Source organism: Musa acuminata, chromosome BXJ3-1, assembly GCF_036884655.1.
Source record: "Musa acuminata AAA Group cultivar baxijiao chromosome BXJ3-1, Cavendish_Baxijiao_AAA, whole genome shotgun sequence".
NCBI classification, from domain to species: Eukaryota; Viridiplantae; Streptophyta; class Magnoliopsida; order Zingiberales; family Musaceae; genus Musa; species Musa acuminata.
The window spans coordinates 37,904,746-37,920,688 of NC_088349.1; the positions used below are offsets into that span (position 1 = coordinate 37,904,746).

General features: G+C 35.8%; 1 pseudogene; it reads right to left on the minus strand.

The window, feature by feature from the left end:
* Positions 1–1,765: 1,765 nt before the first annotated feature.
* LOC135629268 (26S proteasome regulatory subunit 4 homolog) lies at positions 1,766–5,740 on the minus strand (annotated as a pseudogene).
* Positions 5,741–15,943: the final 10,203 nt, after the last annotated feature.

Below are 15,943 nucleotides of genomic sequence, written 5' to 3' on the forward strand. Positions count from 1 at the left end.
GGAATATCAGTTTTAGATTTACCTCATGATGTTTTCATGTAACCAAAAATCCTTTCCCCTTAACAAAATAAAGTTCCACAGGATATTAATGTTAAATGTGCTACTTGTCCTATGCAGAAATTTGGTCAAAATGGTTTAGCGCTATCAAGGCAAACATTTCGATACAATTAAATCAATATTTGAACTACATTATACCAACAAAAACACTATAATCCAACTATTTAGGGTCAATTATGTGAATTATTTCCCATCATTGACGTTTGAGTATAATCATCAAACAATAAGGTAAAAGCTTAATTGGCTCAGAAACATTCAATCATATCTTCGTCATGTGGCAAATCCCAAATATTAAATGTGCAAATATAATAAATTCAAATAATTATAATACAATCCACATAATTGAGGTGAGAGGAAAGAAACATGCAAAAAAAGCAAAAAAGATAAAGATAAAAATGATCTTTAAGCTCCGACTTAGGGGCATTAAAGTCACCTGGAAATAGTCTTTGCTTGAAGTGTGAGCAATTGTACCTAAAGGCAAAATGAATCTAGTGAATTAAGAGAGGCGAAAACTATTGGCATCCCTATAGTTACGAAAGTGAAACATCTAAGTCAATTTACCCATACACCATTAATTTTACCGATATAAACATAAAAATAAAGAGCAAAAATGTACTCTTAATGTTCCAGTTGGTCATGGCAAACAACGTCAGTGGTGGCAAACGGCAACGCCGCGGGTGACTATTGTGGATGAGGAGAACGACGATGAAAGATAAGGGTCGCTATGCATCTACATCGACGTCGACGCAGTTGCCGAGCGGGGAAAGGGTCACCGATGCAGATGTAAGGTGACGCTACTCGGCATATGCATCGATGGCCCTTTTGCTCGGCAACTACGTCGCGCCGACGTAGATGCAAAGTAGCATCACTCAGCATCTGCATCGACGACCCTTGCAGATGCAAAGTGATGTCGCTAGGCAACTACATCAATGTCGACGTAAATGTAAAGCAACGTCACTCGGCAACTGCATCGACGTCGACACAAATACAGAGCGACATCACTCGGCAACTACGTCGGTCGCTCTGCATTTGCATCGACGCCTACGCAGATGCAGAGCGACACCGCTTTGCATCTACATCAACGCTGATGCAATTGCCAAGTGAAGAAAGAGCCACCAATGCAGATGCTGAGCAGCCCTTTAGCCACTCGACAATGCCAACGACGCCGACGCCGATGCCGATGCAGAGGCACTCTTACCTCTCACTGCTACTCTCCTCATCCACAATAGCCACTCGCAACTCCAAACAATGCCACCATCCGCCACCACCGACGTCATCCACCATCGTCAACTAGAATGCTAAAATTACCTTTTTGTCTTTTGTTTTTATATTTCCGTCGATAAAACAAACAACGTTATGGTAAATAGAACTAAATGTTTATTTTCGTAATTATAGGGATGCCAATGAAACTTTTTAAAGCATAAGGACCGAGATGCTAAAGGTAGTTAAATACAAGAGGTATTCTTTAATTAGTTCTTTGATTTCTTAAAGCATATAAACACAACACATTTATATAAAAGGTATATGATTACAACTTGGGCATGAAGATGCACAATATTTCTCAAAAGATTATTTATGTTGAACCATTTTTGTTATCCAATTTGCGATTATCAAGGTCCACAAACAAACATCTAAAAATAATATATTGAGAATCACGATAATCAAAAGCGACAAATGAGACAAACCCTCATGTTATGAGGCAAGCAAATTAATAGCTCACATGTAGTCCCTTAGGCACCCCTTCCTTCTTCTTAAACGTCACCTTCTCCTTGGCCTTCTTGAAGTCTACATGAGTTAGCTGAGCGTAAGATGATGTAGCTACAAATTACTTTGATATGTAACTGAGGGCACTTTGGGAATGCAAGATAAAGCAAATGGGTATTAAACTCTCAATCCAATGCAGGTCAAATTCAACTAGCCAATCCAACCACTAAAGACGTGTAGTCCAACTCAAACTAGTCAAGTGGTGTCTCTTCAAAGAAGACTAGTTAATGTTCCATTTGTTGGGTATGTCCCTACCATATCAGATTTGTCAAACTTAATATGCACCAAGCCAAGGAAAATATTCAAGTATTTGATGATCTTGTTTGAAAAACCTTTGATTAAAACAAACGTTTGAAAACCATCATAATCCATATCAACAATATTAGTTTTGAATTATTCGTATTTTTTCTTATCAACTATATGATCCAACATGTGCCCAAGAGCAAGAATTTTACTTATAAGCCAAACCATATTCTTTTACGTTGAACTGATCTTATTTAGTTTATATTTTACTTTTTAAGTTGAATTTTTCTTTAATTCATTATGTAGGGCCTTGAATGATTCTCTCCCAAATTGTCTCACTTCTCAAGACTATGAAAGAGAATGGGGAAAAGAAAAACAAAAAACAGAGAATCAGAAATTAAGACGAGATCATGACATTTCCAAGAGCCAAGGCATCACCACATCACTTCTTTATACCAGAGATAAGCTGTAATAAGAAATGGGAACAAAATAGATAAGTAGTATCTTTCCTTTCCATTTTTTATTTTCGGAGGAAGAAGAGGATCTCTATTCTAGCAGCATGACAAACTGTTTCAGCGGTCAACCACTGTTAAGACACATTGGTGGAGGTTTAGAGCCTATGACAAACCTTAATTAGCCTGAGTAAGGACCTATATGGATCATATGGTTTAATACCAAATGGTGTTGTTTTTGTATTATCTTTTACTGATAATGTGTGAAAAAGGTTGGAATATTGCCCGATAAACTGGTGAGATACCAATGCAACAAGGTGTCAAGACCAGAAGTCGACCGAGCTTCTAAACCTGGTTGTAGACCTTTAGACTTGAAAACATGAAGCATAGACTTGAGTGTTCAGAGATCACCAAAAATGTCACTTGAACAAATTTCCAATATGCTTTTGTAAGTAAATCTCCCTCAACATGTAAATAACTTTATTACATCCAGCCCAAAGAATGATCGTTTCCGGTTCTTTATTCTACTTCTTATAACAAGTTTTATCCAAAGCAATGATACACTAATAAAGATTGATGCAAAATTTAGCTTCCTAAAATGGTCATGATCCTCTTGGCCCAAGAAAGAGAAGTAATAAGAACTTGAATCATCAAGGAACCCCCATTCGGGTAAATTAGTGGCTTTATAAAATACAAACCAGAAACTATAATTGGGGTCAAAAGAAGTCATCTGGACAATACAGCTTTATAATATGAATCTGAAAAGCAATCTAATGGAGAACGTAGACTAAATACAGCTTACATGAACCATCACATTTAAATTATAAAGAAATGAGTTACCTTTATAGAATAGGAGAGGTAATATGAAAAGTTCTCCTGTCTTTTAGTGGTTAACTTTTTAAGTGATCAATTTCTGAACATTTAATAGGAACATAGGAAAAATTCATAAAATCCCTAGGGTATGGACAACTGGCATTCAAAAGTCAATATCCATTTAAAAAAGCATGTATACATCCCAAACAAAAGGTATATAAGACCACAATAACAATTGCTGATAATATTAGTGTAATAACAAAAGCTTTATCTAACAATGACCTTCTATATAAAAGAATACAATTTTACATGTAAATATGTGACACACCTTCATCCTACGCTCTCTTAAAGCAAGGAAGCCAGATTCAGTACAGATTGTCTTGATATCAGCTCCAGAGAACTCGTCCTTTGTCATGACAAATTCTTCCAGGTTGACATTATTGGCTAGCGTCATTCTAGAGGTATGTATCTAAAGAAATTAACATGAAAATAAGAATTTAGCAAGAACCCGCAAAGTGTACAAAAACATGCACCGGTGTTCTATAAGTATCCTATATTTGTTCATGAAACATAACAAACCTGAAAAATACGATGTTTAATGTCTGGCAGCGGGAATTCAATCTTCCCATCAATACGACCAGGCCGAAGCAAGGCTGGATCAAGGCTTTCAATTCTGTTGGTTGCAAGACCTTAACATCCCCCCTTGAGTCCAAACCATCTAATTGGTTCAGCAATTCCAACATGGTTCTCTGTATTTCATGCTCACTACCAGAATGAGCATCATATCTAAAATTGGTCAGATAGAATAGTCTGATAATTTTATTTCTCATCGACAGACCTTTTGGTGCCAACTGCTTCTATCTCATCAATAAAGACTATCGAAGGAGAAGGTTCATCTGCCACTCTAAACAGTTCTCTAACAAGTTTTGGGCCATCACCCAAATATTTCTGAATCAACTCACTTCCAAAAACATGCAAGAAAGTTGCTTAAGTTGAGTTAGCCACAGCCTGAAATTAAGCATTCATAAATAGTACAAAAATTAGGACTTTGCAATAACCAATGCAGATACCACAGCATTCAGATCACCATGCAACACAAATTGGATGGCAAAAACCTTTTAGGTCGCAAACCCACAAGAGAAAGATAATTCCAATTCTAAAGTGAAACTCAGTTAAGCTTTTTTTTTTTAATTGGCCACCACCATCTAGATTGTAAATTTGTAATAATAGAAGGTCAATTTTTTTAAAAAAAAGACATCCATTGGTAAAGAAGAAGTGCACAGGCAATAAAAACATCCTTTCTCATTTCTCTTCTCTATTTACTCATAATAAATGCTGGTAGATATACTAATGTGTGGGGCAAAGTTGTAAAGTCCATGTTATGGAAATTCACATGCTACACTCTCACCTTGGCAAGTAAAGTTTTCCCAGTTCCAGGCTCCCCATATGGTATAACTCCCTTGGGAAGCCTAATTCCAATATCTTCATACAGCTCAGAATGAGTAAGAGGAATTTCAACAGCTTCTTTAATTTATTGAATTTGTGCATCTAAGCCACCAATATCAGCATAAGATTCCAAAGGAGCTTTTTCAACTTTCATGACAGAAACCATAGGATCAAGTTCATCCTGAAGAAGCCCAACAACAGACAAGATCTGCAAAATACATTTTAATCTAATCACCCATTTATCCACTCAATAACAACATATCCTGATATAATATTTCAGAATTTAACAATTATGTGAACAAAAGCCACCAAGTAAGAAGCATATCATTATGTATCATGTCATGTAAAGATGCATAAAAGGTAAGGATTAGAAACATCTAAAGCACAGGCTAAAATAAAAAGGACAAAGACCAATAATTATTTTACACTTCAGTTGAATAAGATACAGGTACATAATAATTCTGCAAAATCTTCTGGATTGGAAAAATCCAGAGTTAGATGTAGCTTGACCGGTTTCTTCACCCACACCTATAAACAAGTCAAGTTGTATATTGATTCAACCAATAAAAATATTTCAGCCCATTCAGTGTAGGTTACACTGCAGAGGAGACAAAATAAGTGTCAACCAACTGTAAGAAAGCTTTTCAAGAAAACTATATTTCAATCTCTACAGCTGTCTCTTCAATAAGGATTGGACCGAACACTTGTTTCTACTCCTAGGAGAAGTCCAAAACAAGAGGTAGACAAGCTAAATAAGACATTTCTCATTTATTTTCAAGAAATGTTTTGAGTCACTTCGAAAATATTCAAATAAGAGAAGAAGGAAAAAACAACAGAAAACAAAAGGAAGAGGTGGAGGTGGAGGTGGAGGTGGAGATGGAGGCAAGACATACAGGAGTGGGTGACCCAAATTTCTTCTCACATTTAGAATTTCTACGATTGTTGAAAGCAAGTACACAACCCATCTATTAAGAAGCTAATGAGGCCACCATTTGAATAATATCTAATTATTCAAACATATAGATAAAAAATGAACCCAAACTGTCACTTTATCAAAGACTTTGACTAACTCACAGAATTAAATAACCACTGAAAATAAATGAAACAATCTTAAAGGATTAGAATTCAAATCAAACAGAGTAGATAATATAATTTGTAAAAACAAAATCAATGCTCTAGCTACCCAACATAGGTTTCCTAGATTGAGTGACTCAACACACAAACATTTAGATACATTCAAAAGAAACAAAGTTCCTAAGAAGAAAAGAACATGATGATTCTTAAGCAGGCATATGCAACAGAACTTGGATCTCCTACAGTCCAGCCCATGAATCTAATATATTACCATGTATCCTAGCAAAATGGGGCTCAATTTACCTTCTAGACTTCAATTCTTTCGTTATATTCTTAACTTTTGGACATTTAAGATACCCCCGGCCATAGAAATTATGTTGGCAAACGTATGATGCCCACAAAGGCTTCATAATGCAAGAAATTCTCTCCCATAAAAATTGACCACAAATCACTCGAACCCCAGATCTTCAGCTAACCAAGTTCGTCGAGCCTAAATACCAGTGATCTATGCAAATGCACATAATATTGCAAGTTATTTTCCATAGAAAACTAGCAAATTAGGTATATCAATAAAACCACATCAAATTTGCACCCTAAACACTAAAAATCTTCACCAATCCGAGATCATGCGACCAAACCATAATCATTAAACCAGCAAAACTGACCTTATTGGGCATAAGAATGGCAAAGTCTAGTTCTAGTTGATCCTTGTCGACAAAAGACGGGATCCTAACGTAGTACTCGAACTTTTTGTCCTTTTTGTCGCTATCGTGCTTCCTATCGTCGAGGCACCACTAGTTTCCCATGCCTCCGGGGGTTCCCTGGCCCATGGATCCTAGGGTTTCGAGGAGTACCACCATGAGAGCTCGAGATCGAGAGTAAGGCTTGGGGATTTGGCTTTGGAAAAGAGGCGAAAAAAGAGAAGCCGATCTCAGTTTTCATTTGCCTTCAAAGTGACACAAAATTACAAATACACCCCTCTAAATATAGTTATTATCCTTCTAATTTTAAGGTACCCTCCAATCACCATCTATTTAATTCTTAAGATTCTAACTTACATCAACATTCTATATTATATGACAAGAATGCTTAAAAAATTAAATTTTATTTTAAATATATTTAAGTTACATTTAACTCTTAAAATTATAATTTACATCAATCTTATCTGATTGGAATACTTTAAAAATTAGTTTTATTTTAAATATATTTAAGTAATATTATATATGGGATTAGGCATGACTGTAATAGAAGAATAAACTAAAAAAATTATATAAAATATTCAAAAAACAAACAAGTCAATGTGAATGATATAAAAATAGACCAGACATAAAAAGAATTCATCAATCCTAATAGTTGAGGCATTACGACTTATTAGAAATACCGTGGAAGAGATAACACATTATTCCAATTATTAGGGATGCCTTATGAAAAATTTGTATTAAAATAATAAAACACATATGTTATATTAAAATTTAATTATTTTCATTCAAATATAATATAGCCAATTATTTAGAGCAAGACTTAAATTCTTAACTTTAATAATCAGGATGTTTTTTTTTCTCTATTTAATGATTCACCACATTACTCCATTACGGTAAATAAAACTCATTTGACACTTACTATGTGGAATAATATGATTGCAATCAAAGCTAGATTTTAGAAGGGATTCCATCCAAAATATATAAAATTAATAAATAAATACACAGTTAATCTTACAAGAAACAAGCAAGCAAGTATTCAGAGCATAAATACAATTAGTGTTTCTCATCATGATGAGATGGGCAAAATAGCATTAAATTTTCATACTCCTTTCTGCTTCTGTTAATCACATCACATCTTTAAGAAACAGAATCAGTCAATCTAATCTCTTTATAACATTAGCTTAGCAATCTTTTGACGAAATTAAGATACTTGTTTTTCAGCCATTAACAATGGACACAGAAGCAGAAAAAAGAATTCTGTAACAATGGACAATGTCAAAATGGCCTATCGAATTACGTAAAACAAATAAAAGAAATAGTTTGTATCGATACTTACCAGCAAAGCAGCAGCAGCATCAATGGAGTGATTCAAACATAAAGACCATTCTTGGCTTGTTTGAAATATACAGCTCTAGGATCATCATCCTTGCAATTTCATAAATTTTGGTCCTTTGTTGCATAACATTAATCAAGTTTTAGTCACTTCGCCATGAATGGTTGTTTAAGAGATATCAGGTGATTTTGTTTATGGGGGGCAAAACACAAATAGAGGATGCAGTATTTAGAAAAGAAAAAAAAGGAAGTCTCAAATAAAAGTATACCTTGCATTTCTTCGGCAATTATCTTTGTGAAAATTAAGTGTTGGTTGCTGAGACAATGGATCTTTTGTTCTACATACTAAGAAAGAAATGGTTCCAGACATGTTCACGTACCTCATCAAGTCTTGGGTGAGGATGCTTAGGAAGCACATCTAACACCTCTTTGTCCACAATGCACTTGCCATGAATTTCTTTATAAAGGTCTATGCATAATCTCACCAAATCTTTCTTTCTGAACGCAAGCTTGATAAGGCAACATCACTCCTCGAAGCCACTTCTAGAAAACCAGAGCTTTGTTCACAATGTACATGCCAAGAAAATTAATGCATTATAATGGTGCTTATCAGCTTGTGAAATATCTCTCGATAGTACCTATACACTGAGGCTAGCTATTCATACCAATATCTGATTTTTCTATTACAACTAGCATCATGAACCGGTTGACTTCTATTTCCTTGTGATGACCTCAAAGAATTCACAGCAACCTTAAGGAACATTTTCTGATGAAGTAATGTACTTCCTAATCTGACAAGTAAGAACAATTATGTCATCATAATTCATTGAGGTTTCAAGTATTTTTTCCCCTGTAGTTCTAATGGTGAAGCAAACTTCCGTACATAGAAAACCTGGCTGTCAACAAATCATGCATACATCAGAATCATCTGAGAGAAAATGCAGCATAAAAACCTCCAGTTGTCTTCTTCTGTTTTTATCATCCTTCCTGAACAAGATAACATTGAGATACTATTCCTTTTACCTGTGTTGGATGCTGTCCTTGATCATCCCAGCTTTTATAAAAAAGAATATTGGCTGTTGAAGCTGCCATCTAGCAACTCACTTTTGAAATGTTTTAAAACAATTATATCTGTGTAACCTTCAACTGTAGTTATATCTGCAAATCATGCTTTCCACTCGTTAAGTCTTCCTTATACAATTCTGGACACCACAAAATTATCCATAATTAAGATCATACCTTCAGGAGTTTCTCTTCATGGCTGAAGAAAATTCACGTGCTTCTTCTGTAATCAAAAACTTCTCCTCCGAACCTTTTTATAGCTGGCTCAAAGGAAAGTCTGGTTGATGTTGATGGCACAAACAGAGCTACCATAAGATACCCCTCCAGCATTTTGCTTCTCAATGAATTCTTCTCAATCTTTTCCATCTCAATTGCTATTTCAAATATTCCATTCAAAATATCTGGAACAAACTGTTGAGATTCACTGACATCATCAAGCTAGAACTTGTTGCCACATGAAGCTGAAAACTTCTAAGAATCAAATAAATAGCACTGGCTGCCACTCATGGGTAAATCTAAAAATGGCCTCCTTCAGGGTGTCTTGTCAAAGATGATGGTTTGCATAGTAGATTGGTGGAGACAGGATGTGCTATGAGAAAGAGCAAGTTCTCAACACTGCTAGTTGAATGAGAAAAGATAGATGCTTGATGGCATCTCGTTGAGCGATCGCTTGAAGTCAGCAAATCCTTCTGCATTACAAGAACTGATGGAGTGAACAAAGCCATTGCAGATTAAGAGGCAACTAAAACAACGCAAAATCATTTCTTCAGACAAATTTGAGGAGTATAAGAAAAATTAAGTGATAAAAAGAATGTATTATACAAAAACTATATCATAATAGAAATCAGAAGTTAATTAAAGGGGAAGAACAGAACAAACATAGATTAACTACAAGCACAGAACTAATGTGAGAACTAATTAACATGAAACCAACATCCTAAACAGTGTTAATTTGCCATTCATTTTGATAGTTAGAGGAGAAAGAAAAAGAATTGGTGGTAACATGAACAACAATATATATAAATGAGATACGAGAAATTCATCATTTTAGTTATGCAAATCATTTGTTTGTACAAGGAACTTTTTCTACTGTAAGTATTAGAAGGATTTGTGGTGAGTCATGCTTGGGCCATGACAGCACGGCCAGGGGAGTGTTGAATGTTAGGGACAGTTGAAGTTGAGGCCATCATCTTTCCCTTTTTTTTCCACTCTTTCTTATAACTCCAATAATCTCAATTAATCACAAGTAAAACAGTAATAGTAGATTGGCCAAGTTTGATTCATGAGAGTCAATCTGAACTGAAATATTACCTTTTTTCAAGTTTTTGTTAATGAAATTAGATTTGGAAGGTCAATGGTTTAATTGATAACTTTTTGCTAATTTTTTATATTATGTCATATTCCAGTGTGATCCTCTGATCCCTCTCAAACACTCATTGAACAAAAAATCCCAAAATATAATTCCCTTTTTGTAGATGTAAGTTTTTGATTTCTTAATTTTATTTAAAAAGTTTAAATTATGTTTCTATTTATTTGGGAAATTGCATGCAGATTTTTGCAATGTTGATGGTTTTTTTGTATGAGCCCTTCTAAATTTGAAATACAAATACTTAACACATATATGTTATTGTAGTTAATCTCATTAACTAAATTTAATTACTACTACCAATTCTAGATGCCAAAAATTAGCAACCATGAAAAGCCTAAATTGAAAATGATACTAGTCAAACTACAGGAAATGCAAACATGATGTTACGACAAAAGTTATAGTTCAAAGTAAAAGCCAGCATAAACATTCAAAATAGTGATCTTTGGTAATTGAATATGAAAAAGACATACCAGCATTTAGACACGGTATTCAGAACCGAAAAGAAATAAACCATATGATCAGAGTGAAATAGGATAAATAAGCTCTTTAATGTCTCTATAAACTTGATATTTTGAACTAATGTTTAAGAAATAGTTTAGTGCATCTCAATTGCAACACATAAGCTTCATTGTTACTCAAGATATGCAAACAAATCTCTTCATATTATAAATAGAAGATCCAAGACCTCAAAAGGTTGGCCTCAGTTACCTCTACCATGTAAAGATCTTTGGAGACCATGTTGAGCCAATTTTCTCTGCTCCAGACATCACTCTTCATTAGCAACCAACGCTCAGCAAAATTATACTTGTTCTGATAAGGGAGAGATTGAAAACCTATCATTGGCAAACACCAACGACAGTAGAACAGTTTGTTTATTTATATCCCCGGGACATTTTTCAAGTTTATCACATAAACCCAGTTACACTCCTCTGGAATTCTTATAGTATAGAACGGAAATGAGATAGTACACTTAATTATAACTTGGTTTCATAGAATGCATAGCCTCAGTTTTGCCTTAGCTTAAAGAAACTCATCAATTTATCTGCCATAAGCAATATGAATGAAGAAATTATAGTGCGAGTCTGCTTTATGCATCTTATTAGTGCACTTATAAGGATATTATGTATGAATGAGTTCTTCATCCACCCTTCTGGTCTTAAAGTTCCTAAATATTATGTCGATCTATATTTAAATGAATTTTGCAACTATTGAATACCACCAAAATTAGAAACTGAGAGTCTTGATGATGAGATGCATCAGTCAATGGTCAGTCCAAACCACTGGAAAAATGATCCTTAACAAAGAGCATTTTTAGATTTCACTGATTCATATTGCTACAGATAATTCAAATAAGCTTTCCATTTTCCCATGGTCTCATTTTTCACATCAATATTATAGGACTTCACCACCATTAATCCTTTTCATTAAACTATAAGTCAATGTTCAGCACTCGAATGATAATACTTAATTAATTGGCAAGTTCAGCCAGAGAAATAAAGCATATGTTTGGTTCCCTTATCCATTAGCATGGGCAATATTATATCGAGAAATAATTTGGCAATGTTCATTGAGTTAATGTTGTTAAGGCTGACTACGAGACATGATGTCCAATAGAAAAAATGGGGACACGGTGGATGTATTAGTATAATGGAACAATCATGAATTAGGTGCCAAAATTGAATAATCATGAATAAAAGCCTAAACTGAAAATGATACTTGTTAAACTACAGTAAATGCCAAGATAATGTAAGACAATGTAGGTTATAGTTCAGAGTAAAGGCAAGCATAAACATTTAAAAACAGCTAACTTGGTAGATGAATATGCCTGCCAAAGACATACCTGCACTCGAGGCAAAAGTGATTGTGATAGGACTGCAGACAGCATACTTAAAACCCCAAAAATAAACAATTAAAACATATGATCAAAGCAAAGTAGGATAATTCATCTCTTATAAATGTACTTATAAGGAGATGAACAATTGAGAGTTCCTCTATGACCCATTGAAACACAAGATGGCACTGATTGAGAAAGGATAAAATATGAAAGCAGTTCTTAACTCGCTAGTGTTAGATCATTGGCTAAAAGCCTAAAATTGGATACTGCTGTCAAGTAACTCTTGTCGGAAAGACAAAATGCATAAGAAAATCTTATTATTTCTTGAGCTAATCTAAATGTAAAGAAGTACTGAGAGGTAAACAAGTATGAAACAATGGTGTATGCAAGTCATCTATTTGGCACTCTGGTTGCTGAATAGATGTTACCAGTAAAATTTTGCACGATTTTTGTTTAAAAAGAAGCTGATTTTATTGCTCGTGGAATCAGAGGACAGATTTTGACTGTGTATCCAACTTCGCAATAAAAAGAAAAAAAATACCCATTTTCCTTGTAGCTGAAGAAGTTATCGCAGATGTTGCTGGTCTACTCTTGTTGCATCAGGTGCAGCAACTCAGCGAAGGAGGCCTCATCGTTCCCGTAGAAGGTATCGGGCATACTCAGGAGCTCGTGAATCCTCATGGCAGTGGGGTCGGAGGCATCGTCGACGATCGCCGCCGCGAGAGGAGGAGGAGGAGGAAGAGGATCTTGAAGCCCTAGGATGTGATGGGAGCTCGAGCACTCCGGTTCCTCCGGTAACTTAGTTCCGCTATTTCTCAGGGCCAGGATCTCTGGTTCCAGCAGGGACCTCACGATGGTCCAAAGCGCCCCCTGGTCGTCCCACGCCTGGTCGACGGCAACCTCCTCCGGGGGCTTGATTTTCGGCGTTTTATTGATGCCGGGACCGGCGCCGTCGCCGTACTTAGGGAGGCGGCGGATAATGCGGACCACCTCTTTCCGGTCCTGAGGCCAGGTGAGGAGGTCGGGGACGGCGCCGGGAGGTGCATCATGTGGAGCGAAGGAGATGGCGGCGACGTCGGTGGCGGTGAGGGTGGAGAGCTCATAGGCCTTCTTGAGGAAGCAGGCCCTCCTCTTCTTGAACGCGGTGCGCCGTGCCCTAGGGTCGGCGATGAACTTCACCGGCCGCTTCATCTTCGCCCGAAGAGAGACAGAGAGAGAGGAGGGCACGGCGGAGGATTGACCAAGGACGGCGAAGCCAAACACGAAGAGAGGGAGAGAGATCGAAGGAGGAAGAGAAGAGAGAGCGAGAGCGGGAGTGGGATGGGGGTGGAGACTGAGGATATATGTATATATAGGCCGCGTTAAGTTCAACTGGAATCGGATCTTCTAGTGAAGCGGGTCCGAAGCATGTGCGATGCGACATCCACTCGAAACGGATCCGAAACATGTGCGATTCACGTGCTGAGTAGTCGTACGGGAGAGAAAAAAGGTTGCGGTGTGCTTATTCATTACAAACACAATAAAATGCTGTCTTCAGTATTTAGCCAAAAAATGATCTCTATAATGATTTAATAATTAGCATAAAATGTTTTCAGAATTCTCACCAATAATATATATACATATATATATATATATATATATGTATATAATTTTTAAAGCAAAGGAGTAGAAGATAATCTCTCTCTCTCTAAACATCACGGGCAACTAATTTTGATATCAATTATCCTGTGAAAGAGCTGAGTAAGCCATGAAGTTGTTCTTCCTCCTCACAATAGATAGGCTTTTATTATTTGAAATATTATTATATCATTTCTATGTATAATTTAGAAATTATATCAGATTTTAATGAGATTTAGAACATTACATTTGATTTATACATCATAACATTACAAGTATGTTGTACATATTAACATCCATTAGATAATAATTGTCATTCAATATGTTCACAATATACCATATAGCATGTGTTTGAGATCAGATCTTAGAAGTTCAGAACTTTTAAGTTGTTCTCTATTGTTTAAGTTTTTTTAATGACATCTTTTATGAAACTGCTAACCAAATTATTCACTTCCTTTTGTGCTTCAGTTTTCTTTCAAAAAAAAAAAAAAGAGATTTGCCATAAAGACTTCACAAAGAAAGTGTTTTATAATGTCTCTCACTCTCTCTCTCTCTCTACAAAAGAATTGAGCACTCTATAAAGTAAAATGGACTAACAAAATTTTGCTGCTCAAGAGATCAAATAACCAGGAAAACACAAAACAGAGAGAAGGCCAGTACTGGGTGGAGTGCACCATCAAATAAAGTAGTATCCACCTCATCCTTACTTAGTGAGAAACATAGATTCAAATCATCCCAATTGCCTCCAACAATCGTCTGCTGCTACATGGTGGAGTTTGGTGTCAAAATGAGGTGGCTTGAGTTCAAGAATTGGCAGGGATTTCATGGAGCAAATGACTCAACAATGTGATGTCAGGAGGCACAACCAGACCAAACAATGGTGTTCATGCTGATGTGTCTCGTATGAGGGTGTAATTAGAGAACTGCATCAGGTTGTGAAGAGCTTCAGGATAAAATTTCCTAGCAAACAAGTAGCAAAGTCTCTTCATTCCATTCCACAAACAAAGTTTCACAGTCACCACTTTCTGCAAAATAAATAAATAAATACATGATTGATATAAACAAAAAAGAACTCAATACTACTGTTGAGGTTGGTCTTTGATTATAAAACACTGGAAGGACAGTTAAATAGCAGATTTGGTGTACTCAAGTTTGAGCGATTAGTTTCTCTTCCCGATTGTGTTGCGATGGCATTAAACAATTATTTAATAGCTTCAACAGAAACAGTATTCGGAACACTGCATAGTCGATCACCGGGAAATAGTCTTTGCTTGAAGTGTGAGCAATTATACTTGAAGGCAGAATGAATATGGTGAATTAAGGGAGACAGAAAACTACTCAACAACATAGATCAATAAAGAGAGACCAAAACACTTGTGTAAAGATTTGCCAAATAACCAAATGAAATAAGGCCGGCAAAAACAAAGACTAGTGGTCTAAAACTCAATGGAATTAACACAACCACAAGTTTCATCAAGAATAAACTGATTTATCCTTTTGATGTCTAAAAACTTATTTAATATCAGACATGAAACGGTTTAGACAATAATATCTTGAAGGTAGTGGTCCACAGTGACAATAACAAATACCTGAGACCACTTGTTCATGCGGCAATTAAACATTCCGAGAGAAAAACTGTGAGTGAATCAGTGATCCTTCTTTATGCTTTAGCCAAAACCCAAAAGATCAATAGTTCAACTTAGTCAGCATGAATCCTGACCGAAATGTCATGTGCCAACACATGAATCAATGTATATTTTGTCCCATTTCAATTTTCATTTGTGACAAGTTGAAGCTCCCACCTACTGAATTGCCATTCTAGTTTATCTTTCGTAATTCCTTAAAAGACATGTTCCAACATGAAACAATTTAGCATATGACTTTTGATTTCAAACTAATTACATATTACCCCTCATAATTAGCTTTCTTTAGCATCTCGATCCCTACACTTCAGAAATTTACATTGGCATCCCTATAGTTACGAAAATGAAACATCTAAGTCAATTTACCATTACACCATTAATTTTACCGATAGAAATATAAAAATAAAGAGCAAAAAGGTACCCTTAATGTTCCAGTTGATGATGTGCAAACAACGTCAGTGGTGGCAACCCGACAACGCCACGGGTGACTGTTGTGGATGAGGAGAGCGATGACGAAAGATAAAGGTTGCTATGCA